Below are 21,655 nucleotides of genomic sequence, written 5' to 3' on the forward strand. Positions count from 1 at the left end.
TAGTGTATGATCAATATAGGATCTACCCCTTCCAGTGAAGGAAGCGAATGTTCAAGGCTGATCCACTTATGCTAGTTCAGGAATCTCTGGCCAGAGTGAATGAAATTAGAAAGGAGTTTCTAATTTGCATAGAACTAAGCATAGTATATGGTAAGCAAGTGATTGAATTAGATAGGCTTGACACGAGATCCATGCCTTGTATTTAATCGGGATATTGTAGGGTAGAAGGAGTTTATTGTACGGTAACTATTCACTGAATAGGTTCTTGGTATTCTAAGCAGTGAATTCATGTTATCCGGATAGTCGCGATATGCTGAGAAGTATCCCTCACGATGTAGAATAAATGTGATTAATTAATTAATCATATTTAATAAATTAGAGAATTTATATAAATAATGATAAAATAGTTTTATTATTATTTATTTCTACTACTGGCTTAAAATTGAACCTACAGGGTCACACCATAAAAAGAGAATGATTTAATGGTGGAGGAATTAATTATTAATGGCTGATAATTATTTATTTATGAAATAAATAATTAATTGGCAAAGTTAATAATTGATTAAATGAGATTTAATTGATTATAAATTAATTAAGAAAAGTTCTTAATATTATTAATTAAAGGATTTAATTTTTGGAAATTAAATCAAGAGAGAGAATTATTTCTAAAGTGTTTAGAAAAAGGATTAATAATTAAAAGGTGTTTTAATTATTAATGAGAATAATAATATTATTATTTATGGGAAAATTTCAGCTGAAAATTTTGCCTATAAATATACTATTATAGACCCTATTTTCATTCTAACCTGGAACCCCAAAAAAAACCCAAAAAGTTTGGAAAACCTTATTCTCTCCACCTCCTTCCTCCTCTTTAACATCATTTTCTTGGTGGATACCGGTGGAGTGCTTCACACTTGAGGAGCAACTGCTAAGGATCTCTGATCGTTGTCTCCGAATTATTTTAAAGGTTAGATTCGATCCTATATTTTTACCACATTTTATATGCTTTTATTTGGATTTTATATGTGTAAAAGTGTTTTGCCATGCCCCGCTGCGATTAAAAATCCAACAGCAGGTACTCTACACTTTGCTAGTCCTGTTAATTCTTCTACTTCAAATTTGACTGAATGGAATATTGATACTGGAGCAACTGACCATGTTCCTCCATATCTTCATTTGCTACAGAATCCTATTAATTGTCAGTCACTTCTGCAGTTACCAAATGGTAATAATACTTTGGTTACTTGTATTGGTTCAGTGCATATCTCTCCGCAGATAACTCTACATAATGTCTTAGGAGTTCCTGATTTTAAGTACAATTTGTTGTCTGTTTCAAAATTTTTGGCCAACAATTATTCTTCTATGATTTTTAACAATCACAAGTGTTATCTTCAAGACCCTGCATTGATGAGGGACCTCGAGATTGGTAAAGCACAAAATGGATTGTACATCCTCAACTCTAGCGCTAAGTCTTCTCTTTCTTCTCGTGTTTTTACTGTTTCTCCATCCTGCAATACTGATCTCTGGCATTCCAGAACTGGGCATGTGCCTATAGCTGTATTGAAGTTGTGTCCTTTTCAATGCACATCTTCTATGTCTCATTCTTGTGACAGTTGTCATTTATCTAAACAAGTTAGAAGTTCTTTTACATCCAGTATTAGTAGTACTTCTTATTCATTTGATCTTGTACATATGGATCTTTGGGGTCCATATAGAGTTAAAACCCATGGCAACTGTTCTTACTTTCTTACTCTTGTAGATGACATGACCAGAGCAACTTGGTTGTTTTTGATAAGTGATAAATCTTGTGTTCATAAACTCTTATCTGATTTTATTACTTATGTTCAAAATCAATTTAATGTCACTATTAAGATGTTTCGTTCAGACAATGGTACTGAAATTGTGAATAAGAATGTGTCTGATTTGTGCAAGTCTTTTGGTATTATCCATCAAACCACATGTCCTTATTCTCCTCAACAAAATGGATTAGTTGAGAGAGGACATAGGCACCTTCTCAATATTGCTAGGGACCAAGTGAAAGTTAGTGGTCACTTGAGTGACCAAAACGCCATTTAACCCTGCGTACGTTCTAGCAAGCAATGCAAATAATACTCCCTCCCTCCCTAAAAACGTTTCCTATTTGTGTTGGACACGTTTGCATGCACATTTTTTATTGTTAATATTTTTAATTTCATATTAATATTAAATATAAAAACTTCATTATATTAAAGTACTCATAAATACGAATCCAACAAAATCACTCATGACTATGTTTGATATTATAAATTAAATGTAAATTAGTAATCAATCGCTTACCGTGAACAGTACGAAAATTCAGAAAGGGAAACATTAGGACGAAGGGAGTAATCTTTTAATGTCATTGCCTTATTGACTTGCTTTATTTGTGGAATTTAGCATCCAAATGCACTCAAATAGTCAGATGTATGTCAATAAGTTTAAAACCATACAAGAACAAATACCAACTTGTTTTTTTAGCTGTGATTTTAAATAAATCAAGCAATAAAATATAAGGCCAATAAGCATTTAACAAATGAGAGGGTAACAGAAGGATGACGATTTCAAGAGCCTTAAGTAGACCGAGTTCTCTTCGAGCCGAGTCAAGCAGAACTTTTTTTTTTAAACGAGCCGAGTCGAGCTGAGTCGAATTTAATAACCAAGCGGAAAGTGATGTTCAAACTTGACTCGTTTATAAGTGAGTCCGAGCCGAACACGAGTTTGTTCACGAACAACCGAACTGAATCAAACTCGAGCCGAGTCGAGTTGTCCACTAATAATTTGCATAATTTTTCAATCGAATAACCTTAAATTACAGTTTATAATTTTATAAGTTGTATTGAGATGAACTACTAGTCTTATCTTACAATTATAAATTCACACTCTACACTTTTTTCTTATTTTATATAATTTTATTTCCCAATGCGACTTTTAAAAATATAACCAATTTTATTTTTTTAATTATTGAGACATTCGTAACTTTATAAATCGTACATTACTTTTAAAAATGACGATATCATAATTTATTACATTTTGCTGTTATTTAAATTGGACTTATGTAAATTCCAAGTTATTTAATGGCGTTTATGAAATACGAAGAATTGGAGATGAATGTATCATGATAACAATTTGATAGTTTACTTACGAAACAACTAAGTGTTAAATTAATAAAAATAAACCAAAATTCTAAAATAATTAAATTATTTATAATTAATGATGAAAAATGTACTAATAAAAATATTTAAATGATTATTTATAAACTTTATCCGAGTCGAGTTACCCAGTTAGAGCCGAGTCTGAGCCGAACCCGAACTAAACGAACCGAGTCCGAGCCGAACAGACAAAAAGTTCAGCTCAGATTATTTATTTATCCGAGTTCATTTTCATGTTCAATACTGACTCGTTTAAGAAAACGAGTCAAACCGAGTTCACTTAAATGACTCGATCCCGAATTTCGTTTAAAAACAGTTCTGTTCATTTATAGCCCTAGCCTTAAGCCAATGCCAACAAGACTTGTACTCAAGGTCCCCAACATTTAGTGTCACAAATATGTATAGTACTATATATAAGCCCCATGAGTTATCAAAGTAAAGTTATAATAGAAATTACCTACACTAAAAGAAAATAGGATTAAATACAACTGATTTAAATTTGAAAGGGGTTAAATTCGACCGCAGGCGGTCGAATCCTTTGGAAACGGCTAAATTCGACTAGCCTCAGTCGAATTCCAGCGGTCATATTTAAATGGTCGTATCTACAATCAATTTTAAACGAAAATGGTTGAATTTTTTTTTCGATTGAATTTAGCCCAAATAAAAAACTAGAGGGAATTTTCCTGCAAAAATATTTTATTTGGCACTCCTAAATTTAACCGATTTCAGTCAAATTTTTTATTTAAAAATAGAGGGAAATTCGCTCATACTTTTAAAATTTTTGAAAAGAAGTGAGGGAAATTTCCCGCCCTTTTTGAAATTATATTTCAATGGAATTCAGATGTATTTATGATTTTTCAGAATTTTATTTTTTGATAAAAAAACTTATTTAATGGTAGTGAATATTTTGAAATTATGAATATTGGAGAGAATATTTTTATTGACATCCGTACGGTTGGATCGAAGAAAAATATTTTTTTAAAAATCGTAATACCAATTCAGGATTAAACACTAGTTAGTTGTATTAGTCAAACTGATACTTGACTTTAAAAATGGCAAACCAAATAAAATTATTTTGATATGAAATTTTCTTTATCTCACTAATATATATATATATATATATATATATATATATTGACAACCGTACGGTTGGATCGATGAAAAATATTTTAAAAAAAATCGAAATAGCAATTCAGGACTAACCAGTAGTTGATTATACTAGTCAAACTGATGCTTGACTTTTCAAATGGCAAACCAAATAAAATTATTTTGATCTAAAATTTTCATTATATGACTAGTTTATATATATCTATTGACATCCGTACGGTTGGATCGATGAAAAATATTTTTTAAAAAATCGAAATACCAATTCAGGACTAAACACTAATTAGTTGTAGTGCTATATTCGTGTGATGCACAGTTCTTCTAAGTAATTTTTATTTACTATTTTTATTTTTAAATTTTATATATATATATATGAGAAACCAATAATTATATAAACTTTTTATATTAATTAAATTCAAGTAATTATAATTAATTAGTTCATTTCAATTTTATTTTAGTCCAAACCGAATATTATTTCACTTTAGCCTGAATGAGTAGTATGCATTATTTAATTTTTCAATTTTAACTGTTTTAGTCTGCTTCAATAATATAATTTTTTAACTGCGTCAGTAGTATTTATCATTTTGTTTTAGCCAGATTCGAGTAATTCAACCAACTAATTTTTTTTTTTGTATGTTTCAATAGTATTTTTTTGTTTAAACCCGAATAAATAGCACATGTTATTACTTTTATCCCAGGGATAATACCTACAACCGAATTATCTTTTGATTTTAATTTTATTTTACACCGATTCAATAATATAATCTTTTTTTGCCGGCTGAATAACATGTAATATTTTGTTTTGGTCGGAGGTGATCTAATTCTATTTGTCTATGTATAATTATATTGGAGTAATAATTTTAACGAGAGTGCTTTAATTTATTAATAAGAGTGCTTTATGTAATCTGGATGACCAAAATACAGATGACTACCGAATTTTTTCTAATTTGTAATATTATTTTAAATAATATAGATAATATAGATGTAGAATAATACACATAACTATATAAACTTGTTATATTAACGAAATACAAGTAACTGTACTTAGTCTGTTTTTAATTTTATTTTAGTCCGGTTTGAAAATTATTTTATTTTAGCCCGAATGAGCAATATATATAATTTTTTTCCCGATGTCATTATATGGACCAACGAATTATTTTTCAATTTTAATTTTTTAATCCTGTTTCAATAATATAATTTTTAAACATCGTTAAATATATTGTAAATATTAATCTATTAATCAGAGTGTTTAATGTTAAAGATAATTATATATTTAGACGATGACCAAAATATAGCAGATGACCAGATGGCTACCAATAAAACTTATAATGTTTAATTTTTGTTATGCAAGACATTCATGTACTTTAACAAGACTAAGTCAAAATTAATAGTACTAAGTAAGTTGTATGATAATCTAAGTTTGCATTCCGTATTATATCACTTAAGTTTGTAAAAGTTTAAATAGATTAGACTGGAGTATTTTTCTGTAAACAGTCTCAAGCCTAAGAATAAATTATGGAAGAAGATCATGAAGATCATGCCTCAGAGACAATGTGAAGAAGTTTGGAGTTGAATAAATCTGTTTTGGGAAAAACATTATAAGTCAAGAAATCTATAAGTCACAGATTAAGTCTTATAGAGAAGTCATTCGAGAACTCAAGAATGACTTATTGAGAAGTCAAGAAAAGCTTTTAGAGAAGTCTCAGAGATATCGACAAGCCAAAATGAAGACATGAAGATTGAAGATATCGATAAGTCAAAATATCACTAGAGATCTCTGAGATATCGATAAGTCAAATTATGGAAGAAGATCATAAAGATCATGCCTCAGAGACAATGTGAAGAAGCTTGGAGTTGAATAAATCTGTTTTGGGAAAAATATTCTAAGTCAAGAAATCTACAAGTCACAGATTAAGTCTTATAGAGAAGTCATTCGAGAACTCAAGAATGACTTATTGAGAAGTCAAGAAAAGCTTTTAGAGAAGTCTCAGAGATATCGACAAGCCAAAATGAAGACATGAAGATTGAAGATATCGATAAGTCAAAATATCACTAGAGATCTCTGAGATATCGATAAGTCAAATTATCACTAGAGATCTCTGAGATATCGACAAGTAATTTCTTCACCGGAGAACTCAGAGATATTGATAAACCAAAATGAAGAGATGAAGATTGGAGACCTCGACAAGCCTAATTCTCTTATAGAGAACTCAGAGACTTCGATAAGTCAAAACAACTATAGACTAATAAGAGATCTCGATAAGCCATTATACTTATCGGGATGTCGAGTTCTCTATATAAAAAACTGGAGAACTCAAGTACAGAATGCAGACCAGTTAAATATCTAAGATTATCAATCAACAAACAAATCAATCACTGATTTGAAAGGTCTACAAAATGCAACTTGAAGAGTACAAGATCAAAGACCAAGATTAACTGACAAAGTAGAAGTCACAGACATGCACGATTTGCAAAGATACACTAAGCCAGAAATAGAAAGTTTTAGTTAACTTAAAGTAGGGTTTAGTACATACTATTGCATGCTGTGTTAAATCAGTGTTTACTGTTCTATAAAGTAAACACTGGATGCTTTGTTTTTTAAGAGTAACAAAAAAGATCTAGAAAAAATCTTGTAACTCTCAAGAGAGAAGCCGAGTTCTTAACATACCAAAAACCCAAAAATTTATAGCAAAAAACTAGCTTGATTTTTATATAAAATTAAGTGAGTTTTGAAATATTGTGTGCACTGTCTTTAATTCCGTTAATATAATATTGTTACATTTTTTATCTGCTTTGTTCATCTAGTTTAAGATAATTAAAAAGCCATTAAAATTGTCCAAAACACATTCACCCCCCTCTGTTTTGTAATCATTACCCAACAAGTAGTATCAGAGAAAAATCTGAAAGTAAACATATTAAAGATCTTGAAAGAATGAATACACAAAATTTTAGCAATATCAAAATTCCTACCTTCAACAGATCTAACTACGCACTATGAAAAAAGAAAATGTTACTGTTCATCAGGATGGCCACTCCTTCATACATTCAGATCATCAAGAATGGGCCTTCACCCCCATGGTAAGAGTTGAGGAATCTACAGATGGAGACATGGTCATTCCAGCATATTATGCTCCTAAAGATCCTTCAGAATATAATGAAACTGAAAAAGAAATAGTATCTCTAGATAGTGGCTTGCAGTTGATCTTAATAGAGTCACTTGACAATATAATGTACAACAACATTGTCAACTGTGACATAGCCAAACAAATCTGGGAGAAGATAGAGATCTTATGTGAAGGAACAGAGGAGGTTAGGTCAAACCAAAGGAGGATTCTGGTTTCTCAGTATGGAGGGTTTTTGGCTAAACCAAAAGAAGGTATCACTGAAGTTTTTGAAAGGTTCAATAAATTGATAAATGACTTGCAGCTACATGATAAATATTATGAAGCTGAGGAGGTTAACCTAAAGTTCCTGCTAGGTCTTCCTGACCATCTTGAACAGAAAATATTAGCTATTATAGAAGGAAGAGATTTAAGCAGAATAACTTTGGAATTTCTATATAGAATCTTGAAAACTTTTGAACTTGAAATGATGCAAAGAAAGTCATTGAAAGCACACCATGGTCATGTTGTTGATGGTTCAAGTGCTTTGATTGTGAATGATAGAGAAGAAAGTGAAGATGAGCAAGATGATCAAGTTCCAATTGTTCAAGCTGTGGAACAAAAGAATAAAGGACCTCAGAAGCAAGTTGTATCGGAGCTGGAGGAAGATGAATATTACACCCTGGATGAGTTAGATGAAATGGATCAATCCATGGCTTACTTGGCTAGGAATTTTCCAACATAAGAGTCAAGAAGCCAAGATTTTTCAAAAGCAAGGGACAATCTTCTAACAGTAATAATTGGAAACCAAAATCTCAGCACAATTCAGCTAGCAAAGGTGGCTACAAAACAGGATATATGGACAGATCAAAGATAAGGTGCTTCAACTATGATGAGTTGGGTCACTTTGCTATTGAATGCAAAAAGCCTAAAAAGGTGAATAAAGACAAGGCCTATCTTGAACTGGAAGCAAAGTATGAAGCTCTCTTGAAGAAGCAGTCTGGAAAAGCTTATATTGCAGAAGGAAAGAGTTGGGATGATACTGATGTTAATGATGAGGATGAAGAGGTTGAAACTATGCACTCATGACTTTTGAGCATGGAGAAACATCCATTTCAAAATTAAAGGTACCAACTCTAACCACTATTGATTTAAATGCTAGTCAATATAAGGAGACTGTGGAAAAAATGAGTGTGGAGATGTTTCATATACACACTAGCTTAGTGGAAGCTACTGAGGAAGTCAGTATGCTAACAAAAGCTAATGAGAAGCTTGAGAGTGAGAAGCAAAAGATGGATCTAATCCTTGTGGAGTTTGAGTCAGTCAAGCAAGAAAATGAATATTTGAAAAATAAGCTAAAGTGTGCCAATGAGATTGAAACTGTGTTAAGAGAAAAGATTGAGAAGAATGAGGTGAAACTGAAATCATTCGGGAATGCATCTGAGTTGGTTGGTCAGTACCATGAGAAGAACAAGCCATGTGCTAACATAGCTATTGGTCTTGATTATGATGCTTTGAATAGCAACAAGAAAGCTGTAGGTGATAAAGGAAAAACAACAGAAAATGAAGATGTCCCAGCTATGCTGAGAAAAGTTGGTTCACCTATTTTTAAAGCATGTGAAGTAGATTTCAGTGAAGAAGAGGTGATCATAAAGCAAGAAATTGCTGATTAAGATAATGAGAAGAAAAATGCTGAAAAAACTCCAACTTCCAAAGCTGAAAAGAAGCCCATGGCCAACCAAGATTCCAAGACACCTGTTAAGGAAATGAAAACTGAAGATGCAAGAAAGAAGAAGAAGAATAGAAATGGAAATATTGGGAAAAACAAAAGCAACATTTTTGCTTAAGTTGCAGATGCTCCAAGAAAACAATTTATGAGACAAACCTTAAGTCTGACATTAAAATGTAAAAGAGTTTTTCATAGCTTAATATATAGTAAGATATTTGTGTAGTGTTCACTTGTGTTGTTGTGTTGTTATGTGTTGCTCCGTTTCCGTCACCTACGCTGGCGCGCAGTGGCCGTAAATTGTAGGCTTTCGAGGCCAATTTGAAGCTTCGGAAGGGTTTGGGTTTTTCTGCTTGTGCGACGTGCGAACACGATTGTAGCTGAAAATTGGCCCGGATAAATCCAAACTACTTTTGTTAAATTTAATATCCACCAGATGTGGCCTCTTAAATAATTAATTGGATTTTGATAAGAATAATTATATTTGATTTGAATAGTAATATGATTCATTTATGAATTGATTTATTAATCAACTAATTAATTAACACGTTTAATTAATTACATAAAATAACGCACAAATTTCCTCGATCCTATATAATATTATTATAAGGCCTAGGGTTAATGTTTCCTCGAAATAAAACACAGTGCCTCGTAAACATAAAATTTAATATTTCCTTGTTTTCTGGTGATAGTTTCTTACTCTATTCTATCGCTGAAGGTGTTGTTCGCATAAAATAGCCGTTTTTTTATTATATAATGGATGGGAGGCTATCGTCTTGCACATATAGTGCGAGATGAAATAACTTTAAAGAGACGGTTTCTTCCACCTTACTCGAGAACTCTCTCTGATTATATCATTTCTTTCGTTTATTTATAGTTTCTCACATGTTCTGTTATTTGCACAGACGGCTGATTTGTTTGTACTATTCGCAGATGGTGTAACAACGTTATCTAACTCCAAAATCGACTTTGTCTTATGATTAGGACACTGGCTGCTTGAATGGCAAATTCGCAACCCTACTACTAACTTATAAGGTTCATATTTGGCCAGCTTTTGGGAACTTAATTAGAGAGATAAGCAGCCTCTCGGATTAGATCAAAGAGAACTTCACCAAAATTATCACGCCCTTTTGCGTGCAATACCTCATGCACAATGTGTAAATCGTTTCTCCTATGTTTTCTATTTTTGATGTTACCTCAGATTCCAAATATTATATCATTATTAATAATAATAATTATTATTATTAACCTAACCTTTCTATTTAAGAAAATATTTACAATTATATCATTATTAATAATAATTATAATATAATTATTTTATTTTATTAAACAGAGACTTGGAGGACAAACAGAGAACATATCGTGTTTTAGTTCAATAAGATAAATAATGTTTTAAGTTGAAAAATAACGGTGAGAAGAAAACAAAAGAAAGAATTAGAAATAGAATTTTCTGAGTCTATCTTGGCATATATACTTATTTCTGATTTATATAACTTAAAAGTGAGAGGTAAATGATGTTGTCATCCTTAATTTTAAGTACTTCCAGGGAAAATTTAACGCTTTTTTAACATTTATAAATCATTCAAGAAAATATAAAAGTATTCTCCGCAAAATAAAAAATATGACAAAAGAATTCAAAAAAAATAATTCTTGAATCCCCTGTACACAATTTAGTAAAAAAAAACTTCATAAAAATACTCTTCTTTCTAAGCAGATATATATCCAGTATGTTTGGTTTAATTATACCACGTGATAGTTTGTACACGTACTTCGTGAATAAGACCGAATGTAGCTTCATCTCGGCTGCTAAACCATCGAAAATAAGCAAACAACGTATGGACGAGTTTTCAAGAAAACGACCGTATGACCCCAAGTCCTATCTCTGTCAAAACACTTATTATATAAGTGTAATAAGAGTTTCTGAGTTAATACACTAAATATTTGAACACGTACAATTTATATACAATTTTTGCCATGTCTAAGCTAGGATTTATGCAGTCTTCATTTCTGTTTCTTGGGATCTTTATGCATGCCATTCAAATAACAGGTTTATCTCAAACATTTTATTTGTCGTGCATGTGTATTTAATAATAAATTTTATGTTTAAGTACCAAATTCGCATCTGAGATTCAACCTCGAGGCATCATTTGGCATCATTGATAGTACTCATTCTAAATGAGTTTAAACAGGGGTGTTAATTAACTTGGAGTATCAAAAGTTTTGAAATTTGAAAAATTTATTGACGGCAAATTTTTCGCTGGGGACAAAGATATAAAAATTAGATTTCAGTCAGTTTTATAATTGCAACCAATTTCGGTATATTTTAGTTTCTAATAATTTAAATTCTTTTGTGGAGGAATTTTTCCGCCGATGTTCAATAAATATATGTGACTGTTAGTGGTGATTTTGTAGAAGTGACCGACTGGTTATGGTTATTTTAAGGTGCGGTCGAAAGTTGTGGGTCACAAATCTATTTTTGTGTGTGTTATTTGAGTTGACTTTATAAGCAACCGTGAATATTCACTTTTAGCACGGTCACTTTTTAATCAATCATTTTTAGTCATATTTTCTTGTAGTGAATAAAAATGCCCCGAAAAGATTAAGGCAAAGGTAATCTGGTAATTTCACATCTCATTGCTCCCGAAACAGGAAACAAAAAAAATGTTATGGAAATAACATTTTCCTTGAATTAATGCATGTGTATGAAATTTTTAGTAAAATACTAATCACTTCTTGCATGCCTGCATTTACAGAAGCACAATCAGTAGGTGTGTGTTATGGGAGAAACGGAAATAATTTGCCATCTCAACAGGCAACAATCAATCTGTTCAAAGCCAATCGAATCGGAAAGATAAGACTCTACGATCCAGATCAGGCAGCACTTCAAGCTCTCAGAGGAACAAGCATAGAGGTCATTCTTGATGTGCCGAACTCTGACCTTCAATCCCTTCAAGATCCCGCTGCAGCAAGAACATGGGTTCAAAATAATGTAGAAAGTTACACGCCAGGAGTAAATTTACGTTACATTGCTGTCGGAAATGAAGTTGATCCGAATCCAAACCGGGGTACTTCCCAATATGTTAGTTATGTTCTTCCGGCTATGAAAAATGTGCATGATGCAATTGTGGCAGCAGGACTGCAAAATCATATAGGTTTCCACCGCAACGTACTCAGGTGTCACTAATGGATATCCTCCGTCACAGGGTTCATTCCAAGATAGTGCAAAAGGGTTCATGGGGCCAATCATTCAGTTTTTAGCCCAAAACAATTTGCCACTGCTAGCAAATATTTACCCTTATATTAGCTTGCTAGGAAGTTCTCAGATAAGTCTTCAATATGCTACGTTTACATCACCAAATGTGGTCGTATCTGATGGCAGTCGGACATACTGGAACCTTTTTGATGCATTGCTAGATACTATGTATTCGGCTGTTGAGAGAGCTGGTGGTCCGAACATCGAGATTATTGTGTCAGAGAGTGGATGGCCTTCTGCAGGCGATAGAGAGGCAAGTCTACAAAACGCAGGAACTTATATTGGAAATTTAATCTATCACGTTAAAAATAATGGGACACCAAAAAGACCAGGGAAACTTATAGAAGCTTACATATTTGCAATGTTTGATGAAAACCTCAAGGGAGGGGCGGAGACTGAGAGAAATTTTGGGCTCTTCAACCCCAACCAGCAGCCCAAATACCAACTCAGTTTTTGAGCTATGACTATAAAGAAAATAAGGCCCATTATCGACAATATGGACCACGTAAAGATTACAGTCACGTTAAGGAGGGTAATTCTACTTTTTTACGTCTGAGATCAGTTTGTTTTCACCAGACTGCAGTCTGGCTGTCATTTGTACGTTCTAGCAAGCAATAAAAATAAATAAAACCAGAAATTAAGCATAATGAAGTTTTTTTGTTCTCATTTGATTTTGCTTCATGGCTTTCTATAAGTCATCAAGTGATTCCAAGATACTTCAGAAGTGATTTTGATATAGAAATTCTAGTAATTAGTGACAGGTTCATCGAATATTATTTATTGGGAGTATCAGATCAGTCAAACTACTCGTGTTTCTTCGTACTCCATCATTCACTACTCAGCCTGTTACTTGATGAGTAACTTTTTCTTAGTACTCCATCGAATATGTTTCTTAGTGATTTGTATTTTGCTTTTTATAAATTTGATCACCTGAAACACTTAAATTTGCAGCAGCACTTAAATTCTGATCTTCCTGCCATAAAAAAGTATAATAGTATTGGCAAGAGTACAAAATCAAATTTGCAAAAGGGGTTTATTAAATTAATTTACCGCATATATTAAAGCATAGTTTAGTGACATTAACTGAATGACCTGGTCCTGGTCAATTTGGTATGAATGTCATTAAACGTTTGAAGAATTCTTAACTGTTTTATACTTTCTGAGAGACAAACTTTGGTTTTAAAGTTAGGGTCACTAACATTTTAAATTTCTCATTTGAATTCATGCACTAATACGCAATAGGTCCCGGATGCTAAAATTGACAAGAACCTTGCAGATCCGGCCTGGACGAGTGTCCTAGAGGAACTTTAAAATGAAATTATTTGGGTTATGGTTTTAAATCCCAGGTCATCCCTCATTAATATTGGGTTATGGTTTAATTACATTGTTTTTATATTATTTTAAAAATATTTACTCCATGATCACTCTGATTTTCATATTTTTGGTACCTGTATTTTGTTTATGCCTGGCAACTTGGTAAGTGTCACTATTTAAATATTAATAAAGTATGTTAATGGATGATCGAACCAAATTTTCATATCAAAATAATTTTATTTGGTTTGCTATTTTAATAGTCAATCATCAGTTTAACTAGTACACCGAACTAGTGTTCAATACTGAATTGGTGTTTCAATTATTTTAAAAATATTTTTCAACGATCCAACCGTATGGATGTCAATAGATATGTATATTAATAATATAACCAAATTTTCATATCAAAATAATTTTATTTGTTTTGCCACTTTAATAGTCAATCATCGGTTTGACCTATACAACTAACTAGAGTTAGTTTAATCCTGAATTGGTGTTTTGATTATTTTAGAAATATTTTTCAACGATTCAACCGTATGAATGTCAATAGATATGTATATTAATGATATAACCAAATTTTCATATCAAAATAATTTTATTTGGTTTGCCATTTTAACAGTCAATCATCGGTTTGACCAATACAACTAACTAGAGTTTAATCCTGAATTGGTGTTTTAATTATTTTAAAAATATTTTTCAACGATCCAACCGTATGGATGTCAATAGATATGTATATTAATAATATAACCAAATTTTCATATCAAAATAATTTTATTTGGTTTGCCATTTTAACAGTCAATCATCGTTCTCACCAATACAACTAACTAGAGTTTAATCCTGAATTGGTGTTTTGATTATTTTAAAAATATTTTTCAACGATCCAACCGTATGGATGTCAATAGATATGTATATTAATAATATAACCAAATTTTCATATCAAAATAATTTTATTTGGTTTTCCATTTTAACAGTCAATCATCAGTTTGACTTGTACACTAAACTAGTGTTTAATCCTGAATTGGTGTTATGATTATTTTAAAAATATTTTTCAACGATCCAACCGTATGGATGTCAATAGATAAATATATTAACGATATAACCAAATTTTCATATCAAAATAATTTTATTTGGTTTGTCATTTTAATAGTCAATCATTAGTTTAACTAGTACACCGAACTAGTGTTTAATCCTGAATTGGTATTTCGATTATTTTAAAAATATTTTTCAACGATCTAACCATATGGATGTCAATATATATATATATATATATATTAATGATATAACCAAATTTTCATATCAATATAATTTTATTTGGTTTGCCATTTTAACAGTCAATCATCGTTTTCACCAATACAACTAACTAGAGTTTAATCCTGAATTGACGTTTTGATTATTTTAAAAATATTTTTCAACGATCCAACCATATGGATGTCAATAGATATATATATTAATGATATAACCAAATTTTCATATCAAAATAATTTTATTTGGTTTGCCATTTTAACAGTCAATCATCGGTTTGACCTATACAACTAACTAGAGATTAATCCTGAATTGGTGTTTTGATTATTTTAAAAATATTTTTTCAACGATCCAACCGTATGGATGTCAATAGATAAATATATTAACGATATAACCAAATTTTCATATCAAAATAATTTTATTTGGTTTGCCATTTTAATAGTCAATCATCAGTTTGACTAGTACACCGAACTAGTGTTTAATCCTGAATTGGTATTTCGATTATTTTAAAAATATTTTTCAACGATCTAATCATATGGATGTCAATATATATATATATATATATTAATGATATAACCAAATTTTCATATCAATATAATTTTATTTGGTTTGACATTTTAACAATCAATCATCGGTTTCACCAATACAACTAACTAGAGTTTAATCCTGAATTGGTGTTTTGATTATTTTAAAAATATTTTTCAAAGATCCAACCATATGGATGTCAATAGATATATATATTAATGATATAACCAAATTTTCATATCAAAATAATTTTATTTGATTTGCCATTTTAACAGTCAATCATTGGTTTGACCTATACAACTGACTAGACATTAATCCTGAATTGGTGTTTTGATTATTTTAAAAATATTTTTCAACGATCCAACCGTATGGAAGTCAATAGATATGTATATTAATGATATAACCAAATTTTCATATCAAAATAATTTTATTTGGTTTGCCATTTTAACAGTCAATCATCGGTTTGACCAATACAACTAACTAGAGTTTAATCCTGAATTGGTGTTATGATTATTTTAAAAATATTTTTCAACGATCCAACCATATGGATATCAATAGATATATATTAGTGATATAACCAAAAATTCATATCAAAATAATTTTATTTGGTTTGACATTTTAATAGTTAATCATGGGATTGACTAATATAACTAACTAGTGTTGAATCATAAATTGGGTTTTCGATTATTTTAAAAATATTTTCAATGATCCAACTGTATGGAGGTCACATATATATTAGTTATAAACTAAAATATCATATCAAAATAATTTTATATTAAATGATTTTATCAAAATATTTAATTTTTTTTCTGAAATTTCTAAAATGTCACGCAAATAAATAAATGCTGACATTAATATGGTTGGATCATGAAATAATATTTTTTAAAAATTGAAATTATCTAAAATCATGTGCTAATTTGAGAAAAGTCAAATTTACCGCAAAAAATTTGGGAAAAAAGTTGAATTTTCCTCTTTGTTAACTTACGACGAATTTTAATTTCCGTCGTAAATTGGTGGATCCGATCTTTTTCATCACAAATTTAGATAATTTTTTTTATTTAATTCTAAGTTAAAATTTTAATAAAAATATTTAACTTACGACGAAATAATCAAATTGTCGCAACTTTAAATGATTTTCATTTTTCCGCCAAAATTTTGGGGAAAATTTTGAATTTCCCTCTTTGATACTTACGACGCATTTTAATTTCCGTCATAAATTGGATGATCCGATCTTTTCCGTCACAGATATTTCGTCGTAAATTTAGATAAAATATTTTTTTATTTAATTTTAAGTTAAAATTTTAATAAAAATATTTAACTTACGACGAAATAATCAAATCGTCGCAACTTTAAAAGATTTTTATTTTTGTTTAATCGTGTCGTGCATAATTTTATTGATAAAATACTAAACTTGCGGCGGTTTTGAGTTTCGTCATAAATAATTACGACCTTTTACTTTGTTCCGTCGTAAGTTGGGCGCACATTTTTTTCCCGTCGCAAGTTTTCCGTCTCAAATGACCATATTTCTTGTAGTGTGTAGTAAATAACACCATTTCCAAAAGAAATGATTACTTATTGAATTAATCATAATAACTATTTTAAGATGAAAGTTATGAAACATATATACTAATCACTGAAAACCTCATCCAGCAAGCAGATACTTTTAGTCACTATATTTAAATTGTAACTAATAGATGTTGAGACCACTATTTTTATTCTTTCTTTTCTTTAAAATGTTCAAGGCAATTTGAAAACATGACTAGCTATCATACGTGTATTACTAAAGTCTCTTTTCTATACAATTTAGTTGCATATTTATTTTCCAATTGTACATTTAGAATTAGAAATGTTGGAGCATATCCAATGGTGACAATAAAAACTACTAAATAAAATTTGATAAAATAATAATTATATAAAATTTTATCTTGAATAATGGAGTATAATAAATGATAATATCACTAATATAAAAATCAGTAAAATCCACCCCAAAAAATGGTTGAATTTAACTATAATCAACCGCATTCAGTGGCTTTTATGTAAAATCGACCTGAACAAGTCGGTGACTTTTAAGAGGGTGGAATTTATATTTTTCGGTAAAATTTGAATCTCCCGCCCAAAAATAAATTCCACCAAAATCAGTCGATTTTAATGAAACATGTTTAAAAAAATAATGAAAACCTCACAAGTTCTGGATTGCCCTTGCTGAGTTAACTCAGTTTGAGTTTAACACATATTTCACACACAAGCCTTGTGATATTCGAGTCCAAGTTTGGTACTGGGCCTGGATAAAGAGTATGTATTAGGCCCAAAACTAGTCATCCATTTGCAGTGTTATATATAGGTTATCCAGTATTTTCATAATTATGAACGAAATGAATTGAATGTTTATTTAAACATTCATTTTTATGAAGTGATGATGCTTAAGGTGTATTGAAATTACATCATTATCATTCATTATCATTCATGAATTGGTATAGGTTGATTTTCTTAAGAACTCAATTCAGTAAGAACTTTTCAGTAAGAACTTTTCAATAAATTCAGAAAAATATATAAGTACTAGCTATCTTGAGTTCATCCATATATTTATTTAATGTTGTTTAGCTACTTTGCAAAATGGATTCAAACACGTATATAATATTGTTTTAGAAAACTATAATTAGGGATATAATCTAAAATTAAAGAAGACTAAATTTTGTATATTTTTTCCATGAATGATTTATTCTTACATAAATTGCACTGTAATAAAATATTTCTTATTTTAAGTATTATGATGTGATATTCCATATTTTTTCATTATTATTATTATTATTATTATTATTTGAATATGTTTAGGTGGTTTTTTGATTAGGAGGGAATAAAATGGTGGATGTTTTATTCTTGTTTGATGAGTTTGTGTTATTAAATGGTAATGTGCTAATTGTTAAGTATTATATCGATCCTTATTAATTTCTAAAAATATTTACTTAAATGTATTATTTTCAAAAGTTTATTTGAAAATCGATCATTTTATTGATATCGGTAAATTGAGTTCGTTTAGTAATATTAGGGATTGGATGGATATTCTGTCTGCTATGTGTTGTATGTAATATTAATTGTGTGTGACTCAATTGTGATTGAGGATTATTTGTATTATTAATTACTGAGTCGTATCATTTTGTTTTTGTCATTAAAAGTGATTTTTATTAAAAATCTAATTTAATAAATATTTAAATTATCTTTAAAATTATTTTTATGACTTTATAATTACAATAATTATTTTTGGAATTTTATAAAATTTAGAAATCAATATTTCATCAATTATTTAGCCCTATATGATTTTCCGATTTCATTTATTTGCAAAATCCGTATTTAATTTCAAAATTCTTCAAAAATTACGAAACTCATATTGATCTAAGTTTGGAATATTTTGAAAATTTTAAAATTATTTTGAGAATTTTTGGGATTAATTTTATCCGCGCGTTGAATCCTTTAATTGTTAAAAGCGGGTATAAATTGCGTTTCAAAAAGTATTTTAAAATTATGAAATTTATTTTTATATAAACTTCGGGATATTTGTAACATTTTAAGACTATTTTCATGATTTTCTGAATTTGTTTCTAGTGCAGCTCGGTTCGTTAATTGTAAAATGCGGGTTTGATGTTAAACTCAAAAATATTTTAAAAATTATGAAATTTTTATTTTACTAGTTTTCTAATTATTCTGAGAATTTTTGAATTTGTTTGGTCATTTTTCTGGTTTTATTTACCGGCGCGTTTATTCGATAAGTTGAGAAATGCGGGGCAAAGCAAAATTTTCAGGTATAAATAAGGATACGTGTGTTGCTTTCTCTGTTAAAAAAACAAAAAGAAAAATCCTATAAACTAAGCTGGCGTACCCCACCGCCAGACCCTCTCCCTTCTCTATGTCTCTCTGTCCCTCCCTGTTTATATACTTTTCAATTTTCAAAAATTCATATCTCTCAAACCGTTCATCCAAATTTCAGTTATTATATATATAAACGATTAGCACTTCGATACCTACGCCTAGGTATATATTTTGCAAGATTTTGAGGAGATAATTTGCGGGGCATATTTCCGTTATATTTCCGTTTTAATTTATTTTCGGGACATTAAAAAGGAGTATGACGGTGTTGATTACTCCACATGGCATCTCAGCGTGTATATGTCTATGACTATTAATTTTGAATTTTTCTGAAGATATTTTCCGGACATCAGATATTCTCCTCGGGGTGACCAGAATTTATTTTGGGTAAGGATTCCGAGAATCCGCTTTTATATTTTGGGTATATTATAGCATGTTAGTGTTTATATATTTATTTCGTAATTTTTGAATTGGTTGTAAAAGTAATTTTGACCGTGTTATTCATATCTGGAGTGTTTATACGCGTAAATATGAATTACTGTGTTGATTGTCGTTGGTTGTGCCGATATGATATCGACTAGCAGTCCGAGAAATAGAGGAGGTGCTGTCCGATTTCCAAGAAAATATTATTTTTAGTTCTGAAGATTATTATTTTTATTATTATTCGAAAATAAATCCAAATTATTTAGTTAATGAATTTTAATTGATTATTTAATTAGAGTTAATTATTTCTTATGATTTAAAAATTCCGAAAAATAGTTTCGAGTTTTAAAATATTATTAAAGCTCGATAAATATTATTAAATGATTTATTATTATTTTATTCGTATTAAATAAACTGTTCATCCGTTTATTACGAAACGAACGCGTATAGACTCAGAAAAATATTTTGCTTTCTTTAAAAATACTTTTTAGACCTAAATTCTTTTGTTTCGGGGACTCGATTGTTTTTGCAAATCATTTTGAGTCGTTTATTGATCAATAAATCATATTTTGACCCGTTTTAAATTCATATAGTACCGAGTCAAACCTTTTGACGAACCGAGGTATGTGCTATATGAATTATGTGATACGTGAGTTATGTATTTACGTGCTATGTGAATTACGTGTATACGTGGGTCATAAGTCTTGTATTTGGATGTTTTATTTATGTGTGGGCTATCGTATGGGTAGACGGTAGGGTTTTCACGCGCAGTTCGTCGAGTAATTATCGTTTAGACGATTAAAGTTATATCTTTTAATTATAGATGCAGATCATTCGAGTTGATCAGGGAAATACATTGGATAAAGAATGGAATGGAATGGTATTGGATATCTGGCTTCTAGCAATCGCAGGAGCAGTATATCAGTAAAGTGTTGAAAAGAAAGACAGTGATGTTTTGAGACAGAATGTCAGAATAGATGTGTCATTGCGAGTGTGACTAACTGCTAAATCTCAAAGGCATGTATCCCTATCATCACTTATCATTCAAGTGATATTTATTTTAAATTTTCTAATGCAAGTATTTCTTTCCTTATTCTCAATTTGGAATAGATAAATGTTTTACATATCGCTGAATTAAATGATTCTATTTATGCAAGTACTCTTCTGCTATTCTATGTTCAGAATAGCTAAGTGATTTTTACTTATCAAATAAATGAATTTATAAATGTTTTGGGTTTTGAGAAAAAAGGAGTTGGTTTTGCGAGTATTCCTACCCAAGTAAATGGGGGAATAAAAGTTTATAAGGGTGTCGAGTATTATGACCCCTCTCAATAAAACGTTTTGAGATTGGATGGTTGCGTAAGAGGCCGTGGCGGCGGTTCAGTGTGAGCTATGTGTTATACAGGATATAACATCTTGCTAGGCCGATATGTGCCTTGGGTACCCCTTTATTTAGTTGGATATGCTTCGGCATACCGGTGTTGCTCCGCGGCTGATCACCGGCGGCAACACACCGTCGTTTGAGGATTCCAATCTAAATTATTATATTGCTTTTGATAATATTATAAGGTATGATTTATCAAGTGTTTTGGTTTTGAATAAAGTTTATGATTTAGTCCATAATCACTGTTTCACGTTGTTGTTTACGATATTTCCGTAAACACAGTTTTACGAGTTTTATCCTCGTCAAGATTCAAAGTATTATTGAAGCTTTTCGCTCGAAAATATCAAAAAGAGTTTTAAATACAGTGAGAAACAATTATCCGATTTTTAATAAATTTTCTGTTTCAGCAATTATGATTTTAAATATTCTGCTCTAATGCAGATGTCGGTTTTATATCAAAAGACCATATATATATATTATACTGAACTTACTGAGCATTTCTTTCGCTCATACTTGCCTGTTTTTAAATTTAACCTCCAGTGAGGATTAGCTTGCGCT

At 30.3% G+C, this 21,655-nt stretch overlaps 1 pseudogene; it reads left to right on the forward strand.

Annotated features, from left to right (window-relative positions):
- Nucleotides 1–11,034: 11,034 nt before the first annotated feature.
- Nucleotides 11,035–12,998, forward strand: LOC141704436 (glucan endo-1,3-beta-glucosidase-like; annotated as a pseudogene).
- Nucleotides 12,999–21,655: the final 8,657 nt, after the last annotated feature.

This window comes from Apium graveolens, unplaced genomic scaffold (assembly GCF_009905375.1).
Source record: "Apium graveolens cultivar Ventura unplaced genomic scaffold, ASM990537v1 ctg7847, whole genome shotgun sequence".
In the NCBI taxonomy this organism is placed as follows: Eukaryota; Viridiplantae; Streptophyta; class Magnoliopsida; order Apiales; family Apiaceae; genus Apium; species Apium graveolens.